The sequence below is a fragment of the Pinus tabuliformis genome, chromosome 8, assembly GCF_031772625.1.
Source record: "Pinus tabuliformis cultivar Carrire ecotype Pingquan chromosome 8, CPIR1, whole genome shotgun sequence".
NCBI lineage: Eukaryota > Viridiplantae > Streptophyta > Pinopsida > Pinales > Pinaceae > Pinus > Pinus tabuliformis.
Genome location: NC_142294.1, coordinates 612,529,508 through 612,551,438, shown reverse-complemented (window position 1 = coordinate 612,551,438; position 21,931 = coordinate 612,529,508). Strand labels below are relative to the sequence as shown.

The 21,931-nt window shown below is 35.0% G+C and overlaps 1 pseudogene; it reads left to right on the top strand.

Moving 5' to 3' along the window:
• The first annotated feature begins 17,819 nt into the window (after window positions 1–17,819).
• Window positions 17,820–20,079, top strand: LOC149236989 (protein GRAVITROPIC IN THE LIGHT 1-like; annotated as a pseudogene).
• The last annotated feature ends 1,852 nt before the right edge of the window (window positions 20,080–21,931 follow it).

Below are 21,931 nucleotides of genomic sequence, written 5' to 3'. Positions count from 1 at the left end.
AGACCAAGGAGGAGGGAGTTGCTACCAAGGATTTCTAGCTAAGAAATTTGGATCAGCAATGCAGCTGCACTAATGATTGGAGTGGGGAGATCTCGACATTGGCAGAGGGGTTTCGTGGAGGGAAATCGAGGCTCAGAGGGAGTCACACCGAGAACTTCCAGGATGGAAGTAGAGAGACTCGAAAGAGTCGAAAGAGGAGCAACGAGATGGTAGTGAATGGGGTAAGAGATCAGGACAGACTGGACGTCTAGAAGGCCAGGATCTTGTTCGTTCTAGACAGGAATCGTCTCAAGCACTTCACCATGAAAACGATAACGATCCAAGTTGACCCAGCTGAGAATGATAAGTATGAGGAGGCAATGGTGAGGGCCAAGAGAATCATCCTTGATGGGGTCAAGGACCATGTAGTACCACATATTTCCGAAAAGGACATGATAAATGCGATGTGGGAGGCCCTGACGAAATTGTATCAACATACTTCCATGTAGAGGAAGATGCTACTAGAAAATCAGCTACGGTCATATCAGATGCAGAAAGGAGAATAGATCGAAACCTTCCTTGGTCGATTGAAGGAGATCCAGGATCAACTAAGTTCATAGGGGCCACACCAGATCAGGAATTAATGGTGAGGACTGCATTGAAAGCAGTCTCAAAGGATCGAGATGTATTTGTCCAGAGAATACTAGGTAGATTGACCCTTCCAGATTAGGAGGAATTGTGGGCGGCTCTTCGTGAGGAAGAGATCAGAAGGTTACCCAAGGAAGGAAGCAGTGGAAAGGGGCTCAGAATCAAGAAGGAGGAAGAGGAGGATGCTACCCTAGCATCTGATGGGAAGAATGAGAAACAAAAGAAGAAGGACCTCTCCGAGGTCAAATGCTTCCACTATGGGGAACCAGGTCATTATGCGAGCTAGTGTTTGAGGAAGAAGAGAAAGGGAGAGGCTTCTAAGACCAAGGCTGCGCCAGCAAGGGTAGAGAAAGAAGTGGAGACAGTTGATGATTGTGCCATGAGTTCTCATGCACCTCATGAGAGGATGTGGGGAGACATTGAGTTGTAGTCAGACAGACTATAGGCAATGAGGGGCAAGATCGTTGAGGTACCCAACCTCTTGGATTATAAATTGATACAGGGGCCCCGAAAAGGAGTAGCATAACTAATAGAGATGTCAGAGTTGGGAGATCAATTACATACTTCTCAATAACTGAGTTGTAGTGCAGCAGTTAGCAGTGGCAATGCTATGGGCAACACGATGCAACATGATGAGAGGGATTACAGTTTAAATGCACCAATGGCAGTGGCAGGGTCATGGGAAGTAGCACGGATGCAAAGGGAGCTACTGTAGAGATGCATCAGTAGTAGTGGCAGGGCTATGGGTACAAGTACATGATGCAACAGTGCAAAGGATGTTGGGAAGCAGGGCTAGCATCGGCACAAGGACCGATGCTAGATGATTAGGGTGATGCTCAGTGAGGAGTATTACTAGAGCACAATCCTTGCTAAGAGGGAGTATTGATTTAGGGTAGCATCGAATGAGCTCTAGCCACAAAAATTGGAGGAGAGGCTAAAGCACATGAGATATCCAATACACAGAAATGGTTTGGGAAAAATCTAACCAATTTGGGAGATATTAAAATAATTAATATTTTTAATGGAGTCCCTAAGTCTAAACATAGGGAAAATAAAATATTAATGTGCATTAATATAAAACTGAGTTAGATTGGTACAAAAGCCATGGATCAAGCTAGATCTAATCTTATCCATTTATTAATCTCGACCGTTGAATTGCCAATGAGAAAAGTATAAGAGGAGGCTTGAGGGTCACTTGGACAACACACGAAGTTGATCAAGAATTCGATTTTTTGGGTTAGGGCTTGCTGAGGAAATTGGAGGATTGATCAGAGTTGTAGCTGAGAGGGCAGTGAATGCAGTAGCAGAGAGGTAGAGATAGTAGTGGGAGAATTAGAGCATAAGCTAGGAGAGGGTTGACAAAGAGCCAACTAGAGGCCACCAGAGGCCACGTAGAAGCATCTAGAGGCCACGTAGAGACATCCAAGAGCTACGTAGAGAATAAGGAGGGAAAATGTGGGACACGCAGAGGCTCCAAAGGCTAACACAGAGCCCCGAGAGGCTAACGCTGGGCCAGGGAGGCTGACACTGGGCTAATGCTGGGCCAGAGAGGCTGATGTTAGGAGATTTCATGGGGCAGATTGGGGATGATATCTATCTCTGACTAAGAGGTACTACTGGTGAGGGAATTCTCTGTTGGGTGAGCCATTTTTGGCACCTAGATTGTATTCTAAAACTGCTTAATAATAAAAACCTCAGATAGCTACATCGGTTTTCCCGCATTGGGTTTTTCCGGGGACATTAGTCCAAAAAAACAGTGTCACTTGTGTGCTTGTTTTTCCTTCAGTTGATGATCTGTATGTGTTGAGACTATATTTGTATTTATTTTTAGTATTTACATGGTAAATAACTTGTTAATTAACAGAACAAGTAGGAAGAAATAAATCAAAAAGTACATGAAGGATTTCTAACAGTTAGACTTATAAATTCCAACATATCATTTTCATCAATCTTCACGACAACTTGTCTGTGGCTGGTATCACAATTGGAAAAAATCACGTTGGAAATCCCTTGTGTATCCAAGTGATCGGAATCTCCCGGGACATGTCTCACTTCAAACCTAAAAAAAAGGAATATTCATGACAAATTTAGATGAATGTACTTCTTCAATGTCAATGTAATCCACAAACATACACTAATTAGCTTTCAAAACATAAGCCTTTGTAGCATTATTGGATGCCCCATACATCAACTTCTCATGTTGTTTTGAATTGTACAAATAGTTCAAGAGATCCCCAAATAAATCTCTTCTCAAGATCATCATCAGTCTCTCCAAGGACTGGTCCTTATTCAGGTTCAAAAAAGTAAATCTCTTTTTCATGAGCTAATCTTTGCTTCAACTCAACACATATTTCCAACAATTTTAATTCTTCTTCATGTCTCTAAAGCATTGGATCTTAATGATTCTTTTTATCTTTCCTTTGACTTTCTCCACTAGTTAGATTTTCATTGTTTTCTACACCAACATGTTCTTGTGACTGGATACCAACAATTTCATTTATGACTTGTACAAGGTCTTCACTCTAATTGTCTTTAATAGACAATTTTTCTTCATTGCCTCTCGTAAAAAAAATTGATTATGTTCTTCATTTATACTTTTGTAAAACATATTTCTACCATTTTCATCAATCTTCATGACAACATGTCCATGGTTGGTAGCACAATTAGAAAAAAAACATGTTGGCAAGCGCTTGTGAATCCAAGTGATCAGAAGTTCAATCACCCAGAATATGTCTCACTAACTAAACCTTAAAAAAAGAAATATTCATGACAACTTCAGATGAATGTCCTTCTTTATTGTCAATGTAATCTGCAAACATACACTCATCAGCTTTAAAAACATAAGGCTTTGTCACCTTATTTGATGGCTCACACATCAACTTTTCATGTCTTTTTGAAATGTCCAAATAGTTCAAGAGATCCTCAATAGATATCTTCTCATATTCATCATCACTCTCTCCAAAATTTGGTCCTAGTTCAGTTTCACAAAAGTAAACCTCTCTTTCATCAGATAATCTTTGAATCAACTCAAATCCTCTGAGCTTCTCCTTCCTCAACTGAGCATTTGTCCCATGCCTGAGTCTATCCTGCAACAAGTTCCATTTGACTCTCCTCTGTAAAGCCCATCCATATCTATGGCATTCCTTATTTCCCTCTAGTAGCCCTCTTATAATCTCTAGCTGTACTTTAATCTCAGCTAATTCTATTTCAAGCACCTAATTGCTCATCCTTCTTCTTATGCCATTTTCTTTGGCATATTATTTTATTTTATTATAGCTTCTCCCTAAACCCATGACATGACTATCATTAGTCATCTCCCATCCTTATTTGTGAAAATTACCTTATCCACTTCTAGACTGCATCCAAGCCTCCGTAATAGCAAGTTACTTCTTAACCTCTTACGATACCTCACCAAGCTATCTTTGAGCGTGACCTTTTGGTGTCTTTGGTTCTGTCCTCTAGAACCTATTAATATTCCCTCATTCTTCTAGGCTTCTGCAAATCTTCATTTTCTCCGAGAACATCCACTAGTCCTCCTTCTTCCAACCTCAGCTGGAACTTGTAAAGGTTCTTTACCACAATTATTCAATAAATTCCTCTATTCTTAGTTACAATTCTCCTATTACAGTCATAATAATCATTGGCAGTTGTAATCAACAATTTCTTCCTTAAATTAGTTGAAAGCAAAAGACCAAAATATTTCTCATTTGACCTCATGCGAACAAACACTGCTGCCACAATTTTCTCTAATCCTTATGATGTCTCTACTGTTGTCATCCATCCAATGTCCTTTCATATCATCCGAATTTTTTTCCTATATATCTTCTTATCAAGCAAACCCTATTATATTTTCATCGGAAAAACATAATTCCACTTTCCTTCCAATGTAGAAAATATCTTCATATCCTCAATATTTTTAGTATTCTTTCTTAAAGCTTAATTTTTGTAACTATCAATTTTCAATTCCAATATAAATTGGAATTAAAAATAAAATTTACCTTATCATATTCTTTCAAATATGATATTTCTGCAAGCTATATATCTTCTTCACTTCAATGATAAATTCTTCCTCTACATATTTCGAAAGAGCATACCTACTTTCATTTTTCCTCCAAATGACTCCCTACTTTTATACCACTTAATGTAGGAAAAATCAACTTTCACTACAATTTTAACTTATTTAGTTCTAAGATGTCAATGCACTAGTGACATCAAGGTGCATATACACTTTCTTCGATTTGAATGATGTAAGATGATTTCCATTAAAACCAACACTTATTCTAGCTACATTGATAAATTGGAATTCCTCAAATAATCATACATTCATGACAAAGTTTAAATTAAATCTATTGTTAGTTTCAATATTGACACAAAACTAAAACTCTTCTTAATTCCATATTATACACAAATATCAGAATTCTTCATTCAGACATACACACAAAGAAAATTAGAATCATAAGGATGCTTCCATTTACTTTTATTCATAAAAAATATGTAGAAACAATGTAATCCAAAAATTTATCTTCTTCTTTTTAACTATGACCTGATTTCACATTCATTTGGTCCACCCTTGTTTTCATCACTCTTACTCTTCTTTTATTTTTGGTAGGCTTAGAATAAAAAAAATTTAGAAACATCAAATATTTTTCTAGATAACTAAAATCACTTCATAAATCAAAATTTTCTAAATCCAAAAAATCACTCCAAAAATCAAAATTTTCTAAATTCAAAAATCGCTTGAAAAATCACCCATAAATCACTACATAAATCATACTTCCCTAAATACTAAAATCACTCAATCTATCCCTAGAATCTCTCATGCTTTATAAGGAAGATTTTCTTTTAACATATTAACAAAATCTTACCTATCCAAAGAACTTCTAGACACATAACTCATTCACTTAGATTTCCTATAATAAATCAACTCAATATAATATTTACATAGAAGAATATGAATTCTTGTTGAAATGTCAAGACCCCCTTGTGGAAGTTTTTCCTCCAAAGGCTTGATGGTTGAAAATCTATAATGCTCTCGTACTCAATTTAATTCAAATAGTAATAGAAAAAATAAATTGGATAAATCTATTAAATGACAATAAAAAATATTACATCAAAATATATGATATAATTGACTATCTAATCAATTGGTAGGAAATTCAACTTGTTGGTTGGATCGAGTGGCTTCCATCAATATATTTTTGGAATCTGAAAGATTTTATTTGAGTCTAAGTGTAACTCACCAAAAAATATATATAAATCTTTGAGCAAACCCATGATATATAATTTCTCTTTTGATCTTACCATATATGGATATACACGATAAAAGATTCTAACCAACAAAGTAAAATCACATGGATATGGATATTAACATGCTTGTTATTAAAGCGTTGACTATTTGACAAATTCTCTTCATCATTCAAAATAGTGATAGCAAAATATGTAGCTAAAGTTTCTATAAATAATTGAAAAATGTAATCAAGAAAGAATGATTTGTAACAACAATGCCAATGTCCATGAATATATTTTAATTTAGAGAGTAAAAATTTGCAACACTCTTATAAAGAAAAAAATGTTATTAGTACATTCTTTACCAAAATCTTTCTCTACTATTACATGCTGATATCTCCATAAAGATTTAGTTGGCTAGTATATTAAAAATTATAGCAATACAAAATAAAAAATAAAATAAATTTATTATTTGGAATTGTTAATCAAATTTCCTAAATAAGCATGAAATAACATGATTGATTTTATGTTTTTGTGTCTCTTCTATCTGTATCTTTTTACTTCATAATCAACTTTTCATTATAGGCTACACCTCACCTACGATGAAAAACTACCATGATGAAATCATGCCTTTAATATTATAATAGCTTTAATAGTCTATTTAAGAAATATAACCTAAAATAAGACTTAAGAACAAAGAAAATATTTTAAGTCATTCTCCACTTATTACAATATTTATTCCCATGAAATAAACTTATATTTATTCCTATGAAATAAACTTATAGTACATAGTTAAAACTACGTTGAAACCACCTCATAAACTAGACATCTCACATAAATACCTCATCAACAAATACGTCAAGAGGTGAAAATATGATGTAATACATATTTAAGATAAGAACTATATTATATAATGTGAAATACACGATGAAGGGAATCGTGAGGGAATCGTGATTGTAGAGAGATTTACAATCTACACAATGAAATCATTTAGAGATGCTAGTTCACATTAACACTAGTTAAAAAATTATTAAGAATATGTATTAGGTTATTTGTGTGAAAAGAATTATCAATAAATATTATTATTTTATGTTTTTAATTTTTTTTACTAGGTTAGGTGAGTTTTGAGATGATTGGAATGCCTAACTTATGAATATCACTTATCTTGGTCTACATCATCCTTTAGTATGGCTAGATTTTTTCCCATAAAATTTCAAACCAATGATCATTCCACCAAAAAGTGCCTTAAAGAAACACCCTCTCACTCCTCTACCCCTATGAACTCTGTATTCTTAATTTCATTTTCAAAATTATTTATTTATTCTTTGAATTTTTGTTTGAATGATTTTATTAATTGGTCATTTATATTAATTTTTGGTGAAGATAAACAACACAATATCTTAGATATGGCAACATAGTCTCTTAAATATGGTTTTTTTCTTCTAATTCACATATACAGTGTGTTTGTTTGGCACTTTAAAATTATGAGATGACATATTTATTTATTTTTGATAATGTAGCTGCGAATTCAACAATAATACAGTGGTATTAACCATATTTATTTCATTTCTTTTTTCTTTCCAAAGAACCCATATTAGTTTTAGTTGTTTCATTTTGAAAAATCACAATTTCAACCATTTTAATGTTATGCTTTTCAAATACCATAAATTAATCAATATTACTCAGTAAATAATCATATTCCATTTCTCTTTCTTTTCAAACTCAAGTATGTTCCTTTCAATCGTCTTATTTTCAAAAACCATAATTTCAAGAATGGTGATGTCATGATTTTCAAAATCCAAAATCTCAACCATATTGTTGCAATGGATTTTCAAAAGAAATAATATTTGAACAACATTATATCATGGTTAATGACGTTCTTTTCACTTCACTGTCCAAAAGTCACCACTTCACCACCACCGAATTTTCTCATATATATAAAATAATTTTAATATTAAAATTAAAAAAATACATGACATAGTTTAGAATGCATTATATATTACTAATTCTATAAAAAATATAAATTTTAAAACATGACAAAATTTTCTATATCATGGTTTGATTAATCATGTTCCTTTCATTTCAAAAACACAATTTCAACCTAACTCAAAGACCAATTATTGAACAGATTGATGTGAATAACTTAGAATGACATTAAAATATTGAAAAATACTTAACTCAACTTTTACAGAGCAATGAAAAATGTCCGTTGCACTTCTCTTGCTTTGCAGAGGCCAAAGAATTCAATTCCCTTTCATCCTTCCCACGACTAACCATTTTCATTCAGTTCCCTTACAACTATTATCATGTGGATGTGGTGATTGATCATGTTCCTTCTACTTCTCTTGCTTTAGCAGCAACTTCAACAATTTTGAGCTTTTCGAAGTTGTAACTTCTAACAATTTCACTTTCGCTTCCCGTTAACCAAAGATTCAATAGTTCTGTGCATTTCGCAGCCGACATCCAACCATTTCGATGTTGTCATTAATCATATTCCTTTTACTTAATAGTGCAGTGTTTGAAAATGGATTTCTTTTTCTTTTATATACCAAAATTCCAACCATTTTGATGTTATACTTGGTCATCTTCTTTTCATTCCAATACTGTCATGTTGGAAAAAAAATCCGTTTTCAACTTCAGCAGTGCCTTTGCCTTTCAATTCTTTTCCAGGACCCACTTCAACAGGATTTCGTTTCACTTGCTTTTATCCATTTGACGTCATGTTTGGATATTATCCTCTTTCACGATACACGGCTTCAACAATTTGGACGTCATGTTTCGATACTGTTCCTCCGTGCATAAGTTGTTAATCTTCCAGGTCCTCTACAGATTTCATTGGATAAATGAATAACTTCCAATATAAACAACTTAATCGATTCTTTAAATTATACATGTTGGACTTTCATCAGAAAAATGATATGTCTAATCCACTTTATTTAGAATTTCCTTAATAGCTTAGTTAGTGAGGTGTTTTATTACACAAAAGTCACCAATTATTAGTAAACTTCCAAACTATTATCATTACTTTTTTGAATGGTCTCATGGTGTATTTGAAAATTTAGCTGACCAATTCCATCAATGTGGTAGTTGATAAAGCTTTCCATTAGACCAAAATTTGCAGCTATTAGTAGGCTTCCATACCCTTTTTTAGTGGTCCCAAGGTGGATCCTAGAGTCTAGGCGATCACTAGGCGAGTAGGCGAGTGTGACCCTCTCTCAAAAGCAAAGTGAGTAGGTGAGTGTGACCCTCTCTTAAAGGCAAATAGGAAAATCTAACCTAACTTGGTGAATTTGAAAATCCAACACCCTCCCCCAAAAGAAATTAAAGACCATGACTCTAATACCATGTTGAAGTTTTCCATAACACTAAAAACCATAGACATTAATAAATTTCCAAATTATTACCATTACTTAACCATAGACATTAATAAACTTCCAAATTATTACCATTACTTTTTTAACTGGTGAGAAAGTGCATTCCATAATAACAGTTAGTCTATATAATCGATTCCCAACAAATTTACTAAGAAAATCCAACTGCAATAGATGAATCATATCGATAAATCATATCTTTGTGTTGTGGAGATCAAGCATGTTTTATTTCCATGGATGGTGGGGCTGCTGCCCTTATCTTGTTGTTGCTGCTCAGTATTCGTTTCTGGGCGAGAACATAGCTTTTCTCCTTCACGTCAGGCCCAAGTCTATCAATCCACCGGCTGGATGATCCAGATTTAGTGGGGGCAATGGAGCGATGGACGGATCACAGACATCACTTCGTTGCCCAATATTCAATCCACAACTTTTACAGAGGTCTAATTAAACCATCCTTCGATTCTCGCTGCCGACAACCTTTGCTTATGTTTTCAACGTTTTGCCAACGATCTCACAGTAAGATTAAAGGTGATATTTTCGATCCACATTAAAGAAATGGATAAAACAAAGGAGCGACTGTCATGGAAAGGCCGGCGTGGGGATATATTTGGCGCAGGTATTCCAAACTTTGCCATAAGCAATTCAGGGTTCGGCGTTTTGAGAGGTGAGAAATCAGTAATAAATTTTGAAGGTAGTTAACCCTAGATGAATTGGGATCGCTATGTAAATTAAATGGTAAATGCGCGATAGTCAATTTGAAGGCATAATAGTTATGCAACTTAAATGATTATTAATATTGATAGTAATTAATTTATAAAAAATATTTTTTCCTATAAATTCTTGATTAGTTGAATATGTATTTTTGCCAATTTCAGTACATTCTTCAAGGCTAAACATTAAAAAAATTTACTATATAATACATTTTCACATTATTAAAACTAATTAAAAAAAAATAGTAAACTATAATTTTATTTTAAATAATTATTATATTTTTTTGTTTGTCAAGTAGTCTTTGATTCCCCAAGTTTGACATGTGGCTTGAAGGACATTTAAACCAACAAAGTCATCACGGGATCAGGTTTGACTTGTGGCTTGAGGCGCATTTAAATGGAGGAAGTCACCCGGGGATTGCACCAAGCTTGGGCCACATTAGACGCCCTTAGTTGACTGGATTTTTAGCATGTCTCTTCCCTCTAACATAGGGCACAACAACCCCCCTAAGGTGAGGTTTGATCATGAGCCGCCTTGCTAAAGAGGCCCATCATCAACCACTTGGGTAGTGGGACTTGACTAATATCATAGTTTAACAATACCACATGCTCAAAAGATTATAACTCATTGTATATTACATTTTTCATATGATATTTTTTTTAATTAAATTTTTTTATTAAAAGTGCAAAAATGGCCTAACTACTTTAAAATAAATCTCAATATTTAATTAGTGAATATCATTATGAATATTTTAAACTATTCATAAAAGTTAAATCTCTACCATCCACTTAATAATTATTGGTAATTGAATTAAAATTGTGAAATCCCTATTTCAAAATAAACACATTTATCAATATAATAATTTAATTGAACAATTAATCTACTATTATTATAATCAACCACTCAAAATAACATCCCAACTACCCTCCATTGTTGCAACATCTATGTAATGATTGTGTCTATAAAAAAAATAAAAAATTCCTTTTTAATAAAAATGCTTTGAGTAATGTTGGAAATAACACTGAGAGGGGCGGGGCGGGTGCGGGGGGAGGGCGGGGTGAATCAGTATTATCAGATCAATAAAACTTTTCAAATTTCATGCTCAGAAACATATACGCTACTTCAGTTAAGTGAACCAGCGTGTACACGCTACTGTGTCTAAAGCAACTAGCGTATATCCAGAAATCTTATGATTCAGTTAGCTTATCTTCAGTAAATGCATCAGAACGTTAATAACCACATTGACAGTAAACAGGTGCAGTATAACAGAACAGATCATCACATAAAAACCACAAACATGGACACCATGATATAAGGTGGAAACCCAATGTGGGTGAAAACCACCTGCTGCAAGTCGTCTCTTTCTTTCTTTAATAAGAATCTTCAGTTTACAATCTTTTGTACTGGTGCAGCCTTATACCAGTACGCAGGCTACAACCTGCAGAGGGCTACAACCCTCTCTCGTTTTTCCAACTACTTTTGGAAGGGAGCTACAACCCCCTTAGCTCTTGTACTAGTCGATCCATTTACTAGTACGTAGGTGCTGACCCTACTAAAGGCTACAACCTTCTTTCCTACAAGGACCACGCTTCATCAATTTTCAGACTAGATCCATGAGTATAAAACAAACATTGCTGCAATACAATCATCAACTTATACTTGTATCACAATTCTCTAGATCACCCAATACTGAATCACTAAAACCCTGTCGTCAAGAACAAAGAACACAAACTAGAGCCCAGAACTCTGCAACAACCACCAGAATCAACAGCAACCTGAAATATCAAATCTTATTATGCATACGCTACTTCGATATACCAAAACCGCGTGTATACGCACTTTCTCCAAAGGCAACCCGTGTGTAGATCTAGAAATAGTTACTTGTATCTTCGCTGTCAGATCCGACCCTTGCCAAGTGTCCCGAACAGATAACCAGCAATACCAGATCTTCTTCCTTCATCAGACACCCATTGCTTACCCACTTTGCTTAATGATCTTCTCCTTATATAGCCTTAGGCACTTCACAATACCACGGACCAAAAGCATAGTAACACAATACCATCAACTTCAAAACTAGGGATCGACACACCCGTCGAGACACCATGGTCCAAAACCATAGGCACAACTTCCAAGGACTAACCGCCACAGACCAAAGGTACTTTTCACATGTACGCGCTTTTCCTGAAGCCAACCTGCGTGTACACACTGGTTTTCCTTAATGAACCTGCGTATATCTCTTTCTTATCCCGCTGTACTGAGATCTATCCTCTGATCAAGTTGCCATCACTTGTACCTGTCTCTGAGTGAGTTGCCATCAAGGACAACACTTGTATCATAATGCCAACAGGTAATTGATGAAAGTAAAAGCAATTTTTTTTCCAATATATATTTTTATTGTTATAATGAAATTAAATGGTATATCTTACCATATATTTCTTTAAACCAATTTAGATGAGTCTTAATTCCCGATCTAGATATGTTTTTACTCTAAAAGAAGTTTGCATCTCAAGAGATTTCATCTCACTCAACCCTTGGTAGATATAATTATTGAGTTGAGAGGCTCTCTCTAGCTCACTATGGTAAAGGTATTGTAAAAAATAAAATTTAAAATAAAATTTAAATTAAATTAATTAATAATTAAATAAATAATTGTGCAAGCGTCTTTCCACAAAAATCACATAAGAAAAATTCTCGTCGATGCGTTTCAAACTAGCCAGTGTGGTTCATTTTCATGACAAGATGAGGAACTAGATCCAAGGAACCAAATCAAGGCAATGCAATAAATAGATGAAGAGAGCTCCCAACTAGCCGTTAGGGTTAAGATGTAGTTTGACTAAGGGAAGAAATTAGAAAAGGTTTTGACTAAAAAGGTAAAGGAATCTAACTTAAGAAATTAAAAATTATTTTTGATATTATAAACTAATAAGTTACAATAAGTTGATTAATAAAAAAATATTAAAGCTCTTTATAACACCGTTAATGAATTATATGAAATATCAATAATAATGGTTTGGTCTTATTCAAATCCCCAAAAACTAACTAGATTAAATTAACTAATTAAAAATTATTAAAAACTAAGAAGTTATAATAAATGGATTAATAAAATAATTAATTAAAACTTATATAGCTATTTTAGTCCCTATTAATGAATAAAATATTAATACTAATGGTTTAGTCCTAAAATTAACAATATTAAAATAATTTTAGAAGGACAAAAGGGATTATATATATATATATATATATATATATATATATATATAGCGAGAGAGAGAGAGAGAGAGAGAGAGAGAATTGCTAATAGATAAAATTAGAAAAAGGTTTGAAAAAAGAAGTAAAGGAATTTAAATAAAGAACTTAAAAAATGTTGTGTACAGCCAAGATGTGGTGTTCAGAGAGGTGAAAGATGTTATTAAACATGAAGTCCAACCAAAGGAACCTGAGAAGATAGAGCTTGAGCTAAAGGAGGAAAAATCAGATTCTACAGCAGAGGAGGAATCAGAAGATGAAGAGCCACAAAATCCGAGTGTGAGAAGATCAGTTCGGGAAAGAAGGCAACCAGAAAGGTATAGTCCATCTGCTTTCTGATCAAATTTTTCTTTGTCTATTACTGATGATAATCCCAGAATTATGAAGGAATTGGGAAGGAATTGGTTGATGAAATGGCATCTTTGCTAAAAAATGAGGCTTCGGATCTGGTGGAGTTGCCGGATGGAAGGAAACCCATTTGCAACAAATGAGTGTTCAAGAAGAAGACAAATGCGGAAGGAAAGGTGGAGAAGTACAAAGCTCGGTTGGTAGCAAAAGGTTATTCCCAGGTGCCGAGAATTGATTTTGGTGATATTTTTTCTCTTGTTGCCAAGGTAACTTCTATTAGATTACTTTTATCTATTGCTGCTACTTTTGATTTTGAGGTAGAACAGATGGATGTGAAGACAACATTTCTTCATGGGGATCTGGAAGAGGAAATCTACATGAAGCAACCTGAAGGCTTTGTGGTGAAGGGTAAGAAAGAACTGGTACACAAGTTAAAGAAGTCTTTGTATGGGTTAAAACAGTCACCAAGGATGTGGTATCAGAAATTTGATACATTAATACGGGGACTTGGCTTCATCAGAAGCAAATAAGATCACTGTGTGTATTTTAAATTAATTGGTTGCCGTGTTATTTATCTGGTCTTGTATGTGGATGATATGTCCCTGGTTGGAAATGACAAAGAATTTATCCAGGATTTGAAGACCTGATTGTCCTCCAAATTTGACATAAAATATCTTAGTGCTGCAAACTATATTTTGGGCATGGAAATTAAAAGAGATCATACAAAGAGGAAGCTCTGGTTAAACCAGAGGAAGTATGTCGAGACAATATTGCAGAGGTTTAATATGCAGGATAGTAAACCGGTGAAGGTTCCTATTCATGTAGGTGTGAAGTTATCTGTTGAATAGTGTCCCAAGACACAAGAAGAGGAAGAGGACATGCCCAGTGTTCCATATGCAAGTGCAGTCGGTAGCATGATGTATGCAATGGTCTGTACTAGGCCAGACATTTCGCATGCAGTGGGAGTATTGAGAAGGTTTATGTCAAAACTAGGGAAGGAGCACTTGACAGCAGTGAATCAGGTTTTTAGGTATTTGCGTGGCACTAGTGATTATGGTTTGTGCTACCAAGGAAGACTAGGATAGGACAAAGTGTTGGATATTCATGGCTTTGCTAATGCAGACTGGGCTAGAGATATGGATCAGAGAAGATCTACAAGTGGGTATGTGTTTAACCTATTTGGAGGTGCAGTGAGTTGGATGAGTAAGAAACAATCTGTAGTGGCACTATCAACTACAGAAGTAGAATACATGGTAGCCACTCATGCAAGCAAGGAAGCAGTTTGGTTTCAGAGATTGTGTTCAAGTATGGGGTTAGTACAGGAAGCTATAAGGATAGACTGTGATAGCCAAAGTGCCATTTTCTTGGCAAAGAACCCTGCATATCATTCAAAGACAAAGCACGTTGATGTTCAGTATCACTTTGTGAGGGATATGATAGAAGACAAAAAGGTGTTGCTGGTAAAGGTGGACACTTTGAAGAATACTGTAGATGCAATGACAAAATCTATGAGCTTTTGGAAGTTCTCTTGGTGTAAAGAAACAATGGTTGTTGCAGGGCTGGATAAATGACTAAGCTCTCTTGTGGCCCCCTATGGAAAGAAAACAGCAAGTGGGAGAATGTTGGGTTGTGTTATATTCTTTCCACGACTAGCCCAGGTAGTTAACCAGTGTGTTAGAGGGGGGGCAGAGCCCCCCTTCGTTGTGTCGATTACATAGTGGGGGGGGAGGTCACAAGGGGTTTGAGGGGGAAATTTTGGTTTTGGACCTTATGTTAGGTTTGGCGGACCCACCTATGGTTTTGTGCATGCTTTTCGCACATGGTTTTGGACACGATGGTTTTCGGTCCATGGTTTTGGAGGCAATGGTTTTTCGGTCCATGGTATTAGATGCTTTGGCATGTATAAATATGTATTGTAACATTGAAAGGAACATAATGAAAAATCAAGCTGGTAGTCCCAATTTTGGGATCCAGGGTAAAAATCTCTATGTATATGTGTTTTATGTGTTATACTCTCACATTGTTTATTTTATTTGTTTTAGAATTTGTATGTAGGTAATTTCTGTACGGGGTTAAAACCTACAATTTGCAGCCTCCTCAAAACCTTCTCAACAATCTTATGGTCACTTATATATTCACCATATGTATCCTTCTTTTTGTTTTCAATGAACTGAGTTCTTTGAGTATTTGTCATAGCATATATAGCTTAAGTCACAGGTTCGCCGAAAGTCAACCTTGAGTTTCAAAGTCTGGTGAACGTCCAAACAAAGTTTAAATTAGGCTCACATTCTATTGGTTTTGTTCAGGGTCAATTTTTCTACATTTGAATCTGTATTTTCCTAACTGATTTTTGTTCCTGATGATGGATCCCACTTGGGATTTGAAACGTTGGTATAAAGATGTTCAAACTGTGGATTCTCCGATCACTGTTCCTATTACTGTCAGTGTGGTGGGTCAAAGGTCCAATCGGAGCATATGACATCTTATTTTCCAGCGATGATGTAGCTATATAACCTTTAGGACATTACCCATATCAGTGATCTTGTATTCTCGAAGTAATCGTCATCTATGCTCATCTTTATCTCATGGGATTGCAAGGATCCCAAAAGCTCATCTTTGGAAAGCCCTTCTAGGTTCTTTGAATTTTCAATGACAACTACTAAAACATCAAATTTGATTTGCAGCCTGCTTAAAACCTTCTCAACAATATTATGTTAACTTATATATTCACCATATTTTCTTGATTTGTTCTCTGCATTCATTGCTAGAGTCATAAACTGATTAACATACTCAAAATCCTTCATCGCCATATTCTTAAAACTCCTAAGAGTCTGCAACTTGGTTTATTTTACTTTGCCTATGCCTTGATAGACAATCTCCAAAGTGTCTCATGCTTGCTTAGCATAATTTGTTGCTGCATCTTTTGGAAAAAATCATTGTTTCAATCCTGATTCCTTACTAAATAAGCCGTAGTGCCTTTGAATATATTTTTCTTCCTCTATCGATATATGCTTGTGATTCGAAGGAATTCTTTGAAGGATTCATCATCTCTATTCATACCTATTGTAGGGGATAACAAGGATCCCATTATCTCATTTAAATTGTCAGCCAGCTCTCCATCCATCCTTCATGATCTGTTAGATATTGTTCAGCAGTTTCAACACATTCCTCTCCTAACCAGAGCTTAATCCTATGCAAAATTAACCTTGTACCTTGATAATCCACAGTAATATCCTTCTTGTTGTTAGACTGAGAACATTGATTTTGGTCCTTAGGAATATTTTGAACTAGATGTTGATGCTTGGGCCCTTAGAGAACCGAAGCCCACTATTTCTACCTCTTAATGATCATCCTATCACTAAATATCATGGGGGTAAGAGGAACCTCGAATTTTTCCTCTCTCAAGACACTGATTGAATTAAATCATCCTTCCATCATTATGCTACAAGAGACCATGGTTCCAGGCGATAAGGTCACTGAGGCCTTTCAAAATCTTTGTCTGTGTTGGCACACTTGTGCAATGGATTCAAATGGTTTATCAGATAGGATCCTCTCTTTATGGGATCCTATGTTAGCCTCCTTCGAAGCCTACTCATCAGCAGTTGGTATCATCCTAGAAGGCCATCTGAGAGGTTTTCCTCAGCCTCCTCAAAACCTTCTCAACAATCTCATGTTCACTTATATATTCACCATATGTTCTTGATTTTTTCTCTACATTCATTGCCAAAGTCATAAACTGATTAACATATTCAAAATACTTCATCTTCATATTCTTAAAACTCCTAAGAGTCTACAACTTGGTTTATTTTACTTTTCCTATGCCTTGATGAACAGTCTCCAAAGTGTCTCATGCATGCTTAGCATAATTTACTACTGCACCTTTTGGAAAAAATCGTTGTTTCAATTCTGATTCCTTACTAAATAAGCCATAATGCCTTTAAATATTTTTTTCTTCCTCTATCGACATATGCTTGTGATTAGAAGGAATTCTTCCAAGGAGTCATCATCTCTGTTCATACTTGTCGTAGGGGATAACAAGGATCACATTAGCTCATTTAAATTGTCTGCCAACTCTCCATCCATCCTTCATGATCTACTAGATATTGTTCAACAGTTTCAGCACATTCCTCCGCTAACCGAAGCTTAATCCTCTACAAAACTACCCCTCTACCTTGATAATCCACAGTAATATCCTTCTTGTTGTTAGACTGAGAACATGGATTTTGGTCCTTAGGAATATGTTGACTTAGACGTTGATGCTTGGAATTTCAATCCTATGTCTGCATGAGAATGTTTAGTGGATTTGAGAGCGAGAATTTCTATTTGACTGGGAGCTTGTCATCCATTATAGATCCTGAGAAGCATAGAAATGATTGTTTCAGATAGTTTTTGGACATGGAAAACATGGAGCCATCAGAGCTGGAGTCCATTCTCACACCAGACAACCTGTTTGGGAAATTTTGTTTGAAGAAATTTCTCAATGTAGTGCATCTCGGGATGGAAGAATCCTTCTTTGGCAATTTGGAGCACAGACACCAGATAGGTAGGGGACTCCACCCTAGGAGCAAGTTTTACAGTCAATTCCTCAAAGTGTATGTGGTTGGTTCACAAGATTTCATTTTCATTTGACATGCCTCTTTTTATCTTTCATGTCAAGAGAGGGGTTGATTTTGAGGGTTCCTACATGGATAACATGAATTTTGTGAATATGAATCATGATGTTGACAATATTGTTGCAAGTGAAGGTAATGTCCTGCATCTTCCTTAGAAGCCAAAACCTACAATTGTAGGGTTTACAGTGATGCACGGTTTCAGGGTTGGAAATAAGGCCATAATGAGATGCCAGGTCTATGTAATGACTGCAACACATGATCTTGCAATTAATGGTTTTTATTTGCTCTCGGCACCTCCCATAGAGGATATGTAGGTTCATTGTTGTGTATCAAATATTTCTCCTTAGTTTTTGTTTTCAGGATCAATCTGTGGGAGTAATCATTATTGTTTCTGTAAATGCATTATGTTTTGTTTTCCATGTTTCTGAGAAAACTTTGGAGAAATTTGAGGGGATTGTCTAGGGAATTCAAAGATGAGAAAACTTTGGAGAAATTCCATGGGATGTTCTGGGGAATTCAAAGCTGATAAAACTTTGCAGAAATTCTAGGAGGTGTTTTGGCGAATTCAAATATGTTTTTTATACTTTTGGATACATATTTTGGAAATTTATGGTTATTTCTATCAAATCTTCGACAACATTGTGTAGAGCTTTGTGAAAAATGTGGGGAGAATTTTGTGAAATTCATGGTTGTTTTGTCAAACTATCTACAATATTATCAAGATTTCCGTGAGAGTCATTTTTGTTTTAGTCAAACAATCTTCAACATTATGAAGAATTCTGTGGGAACATTGTATGGAAATCGAAAGATATCTTTTAACATCTGTGAATGACAATTTTTAGAAAATTTATAGTCATAAATTGCTCTTCCATTAAAGTCAATTATTAAAGACTTAAAAAAGAATGTCAGAATTTTAATAGTCATTAAGTCACACAAAAATTATACAATTAGTAGCAAAAAGAAATTATAGCTAATAGCCATTGCAAGTGAAATTGTCTCTCCCTGCAGCTCTAAGTCGGACTTTCACAAAGTTAAGATCTACTTCCATAGCCTGCATGCAGCCTTAAAATGCATCTCTGAATCTACCAATAGCCATCCAAGTGGCTACACGATTGCTATGGCGTAGCACTGATGCCCTAATATGTCTTTCTGACTTCTTACTTGGCAAGATGTAGCTTATCCCTTGAGTATCATATTCTTCAGCTTTATAAAAATCTCCTTCTGCATATGCATGGTTCCCCCTATTCGAATGATAAGAATATACATAATTTTTCCAAATATTCTAGAAACCAGAAATATAATTCTTTAATCCATGTCATTATGAAAACACTTTTAGAATCTTGAATGCCATTCAATTAAGGTAAGGCAAAGTATGTTGAGGAAATTCCTTTCAAATGTACCAAGCATGTGAATTTAATAAAAATAACAGACTAAGGTAATCTCATTTCACCGTGGTGAAGGAAAGAAGAATGTTTGTACATAAAGGCTAGCAAAACTAAAAGCAAAAAAAAAGCAATAATGGAATTGCTCTATCAGCTCCTAACTAAATGCAACCATTGAACTTAAGAAATATTAATTACATTACCTATAGCCCAAAACAGCAAAATGTTAACTAAATTTAGAAAGTGGAATATTAATTAAATTCTTGTCTATCTTTCATGTCAAGAGAGGGGGTGGATTTCAAGGGTTCCTACATGTATAGCTTGAATTATGTCAATATGAATCATGATGTTGACAATACTTTTGCAAGTGAAGGTAATTTCCTACAGCTTCCTAAGAAGCCAAACCCTAGAATTGTAGGGTTTACAGTGATGCCAGGTTTCAGGGTTGGCAAGAAGGCCATAGTGAGATGTCAGGTCTACATAATGACTGCAACACCTGATCCTGCAATTAATGTTTTTGATCCACTCTCAGCGCCTCCCATGGACGATCTGTAGGTTCATTGTTATGTATCAAATACTTCTCTTTAGTTTTTAGTTTCAGGATCAATCTATGGGAGTATTCATTTTTGTTGTCATAAATGCATTGTGTTTTGTTTTCCAAGTTTCTAAGAAAACTTTGGAGAAATTCCAAGGGATGTTCAGGGGAATTCAAGGATGATAAAACTTTGGAGAAATTCCAGGGGATGTTCTGGGGAATCCAAAGCTGATAAAACTTTGGAGAAATTCCAGGAGATGTTTTGGGGAATTCAAAGGTGTTTTTTATACTTGTGGATACTTTTTTGGGAAATCTATGCTTATTTTAGTCAAATCATCCACAACCTTGTGGAGAGTTTTGTGAAAATTGTCGGGATAATTTTCTGAAATTCATGATTGTTTTGTCAAACTAGCTACAATATAGTGAAGAGTTTGGTGATAGTAATTGTTTTTTTAGTCAAACAATCTTCAACATTATGAAGAATTATGTGGCAACATTGTATGGAAATCGAAATATATCTTTTAACATCTATGAATGACAATTTTTAGAAAATTTATGGTCATAGCTTGCTCTTCCATTAAAGTCGGTTATTAATGACTTAAAAGAGAATGTCAGAATTTTAATAGTTAGTAAGTCACACAAAACTTATACAATTAGTAGCAAAAATCATTTATAGCCAATAGCCATTGCAAGGGAAACTGTATCACCTTGTAGCCTCCTCAAAACCTTCTCAACAATCTTATGGTCACTTATATATTCACCACATGTATCCTTCTTTTTGTTTTCAATGAACTGAGTTCTTTGAGTATTTTTCATAGCATATATGGCTCAAGTCAACAAGTTCATCGAAAGTCAACCTTGAGTTTCAAAGTCTTGTGAACGTCCAAATAATGTTTAAATTAGGCTCGCATTCTGTTGCTTTTGTTCATGGTCAATTTTTCTACTTTTGAATCTGTATTTTCCTAATTGATTTTTGTTCCTATTACTATTAGTGTGGTGGGTCACAGGCCCAATCGAAGCCTATGACATATTATTTTCTAGCGATGCTACAACTATATAACGTTTGGGACATTGCCCATATCAACGATGTTGTAGTATCAAAGGAGTCATCATGTATGTTCATCTTTATCTCATGGGATTGCAGGGATCCCAAAAGCTCATCTTTGGAAAGCCCTTCTAGGTTCTTTGACTTTTCAATGACAACTGATAATACATCAAATTTGATTTGCAGCCTCCTCAAAACTTTCTCAACAATATTATGTTCACTTATATATTCACCATATGTTCTTGATTTGTTCTCTGCATTCATTACCAGAGTCATAAACTTATTAACATACTCAAAATAATTCATATTCATATTCTTAAAACTCCTAAGAATCTGCAACTTGCTTTATTTTACTTTGCCTATGCCTTGATAGACAATCTCCAAAGTGTCTCATTCTTTCTTAGCATAATTTTTTGTTGCAACTTTCGGAAAAAATCATTGTTTCAATCCTGATTCCTTACTAAATAAGCCATAGTGCCTTTGTATATTATTTTCTTCCTTTATCGACATATTCTTGTGATTCAAAGGAATTCTTCCAAGGAGTCATCATCTTTGTTAATACGTGTTGTAGGGGATAATAACGATCCCATTAGCTCAATGAAATTTTCAGCCATCTCTCCATCCATCCTTCACAATCTGCTAGATATTGTTCAGCAGTCTCAGCACATTCCTCTGCTAACTAGAGCTTAATACTCTACAAAACTACCCTTGTACCTTGATAATCTACAGTAATATCCTTCTTGTTGTTAGAATGAGAACATGGATTTTGGTCCTTAGGAATATGTTGACTTAGACGTTGACACTTGGAATTTCAATCGTATGTCTGG